Raw genomic sequence first — 1,608 nt, 5'->3', positions numbered from 1 at the left:
TATATATATATATATATATATATATATATATGTGTGTATGTATGTGTATATATATATAAGATAAGAGAAGAAGTGGAGCAACATGTAATAATTTGAAGTTGATCATTAGTATTGAATAATCATAATTTAATTATGGTTAAGATAATATTTACACCCGTTTCAGTTTGTTAGTTTTGAGGTAAATTTGCATTTAACTCCTTCCATATAACAAACATCATCAGAATGATTTGAACTTTACCAAAGGAATATTGACAGGAGAAAAAAAATGGAAGAAGGAAAATGTTCGTTAGGTCTTTAGACTTATATTTTTAAGGACGTAAAAATGTAAGCCTAAAGACCTAAGGAACCTTTTCCTCTTTTTTTTTCTCCTGTCAACCTTCGATCTCCTGTCAGTATTCCTCTGGGAAAGTTCAAGTCATTCTGATGATGTTTGTTACATAGAACGAGATAAACGCAAGTTTACCTCAAAAATAACAAACTGAAACGGGTGTAAATGTTATCTTGACCATAATTAAATTATGATTTTTCAATACTAATGATCGACTTATAATTGTTACATGTTGCTCCACTTCTTGTGTTATCTTCTTTTTATCTGAATATATTAAACCGTGGTTTACCCTTTAAATTACCAACTATTGTTAACCTAACAGCATGGACTATACATAATAGTGCCTATGGATACACATATCCCTAAGACGGTTGCATAACCTCTAATAATTTTCTATATATATATATATATATTTAATTGTACCCCATTATAGCCACAGCCTTTGGCTGAAATCTGCAAAAGCAATATATGATGGTCCCTAACCCTCGTGTATTACAGTTTCTATTTCCCAAATTCTGAAACAAGTCATTGGTTAGCCAGAAATTACTATATAACACATTATTTTGCTCTAGGTGCTGTGTTGTGAGTTAGAATATGAGACCACATGGTAGTAAAGTGAACTCTAGCCGCATACCCATGCTTGCACCTCCCATACCCACACAGCTATGCCTGCACCTCCCATACCCACACAGCCATGTCTGCACTTATATATACTTTCTCATAAAACCGATTTGAGTATTTGTTTCATATGCTTGTCTCACCTGCACACATACTTTAGCTATGGAAGTTTAATTAATAATAAAATATATACCGATACATCACGTCTAGAATCATCTGTAGAAGTACCAGGATGTAGCTGTTAAACAATTTAAAATCAAGATTTCAGTTAGATTATTCCCATGATCCTTCACTGCTTCCGACCATGCAGCAACAGCACATCACAGCTATAGTTTCATTTGTAATGCAGAAGCTGACCAGGTCTTGAAATATTAATCCATTGAGGAATGTTTTTGTTTTAGACCAGTGGTTCTCAACCGGGGTCCATATAAGATTTGGGGATGGGGGGGGGGGGTCAAACAACTAAATTGCAGATCTACAATAATACTTTAAGGGCCCCTGAAAATATTTTGCTTTAGATGTATATATTAGTATGTATTGCAAGAAACAGCAAGGTTTCTTTCTCCAACTTTTTTCATAATTCAACTTACAGAAGTTAACGTGAAGAAAACAAAATAGGAATTTTGAAACAAGTTTCTATAAAACTAGTTTTTAAACATCAA

General features: G+C 33.1%; 1 protein-coding gene across 3 annotated transcripts in view; it reads left to right on the top strand.

The window, feature by feature from the left end:
- The window catches only part of LOC106879244 (CYFIP-related Rac1 interactor B), a 157,521-nt gene that overhangs the window by 118,263 nt on the left and 37,650 nt on the right, over positions 1-1,608 (top strand). The gene's annotated exons all lie outside the window — the stretch shown is intronic.

The sequence above is a fragment of the Octopus bimaculoides genome, chromosome 28 (genome assembly GCF_001194135.2).
Source record: "Octopus bimaculoides isolate UCB-OBI-ISO-001 chromosome 28, ASM119413v2, whole genome shotgun sequence".
Lineage (NCBI taxonomy): Eukaryota > Metazoa > Mollusca > Cephalopoda > Octopoda > Octopodidae > Octopus > Octopus bimaculoides.
The sequence above is the reverse complement of the archived record's forward strand: the minus strand, read 5'-3'. Positions and strand labels throughout refer to the sequence as shown.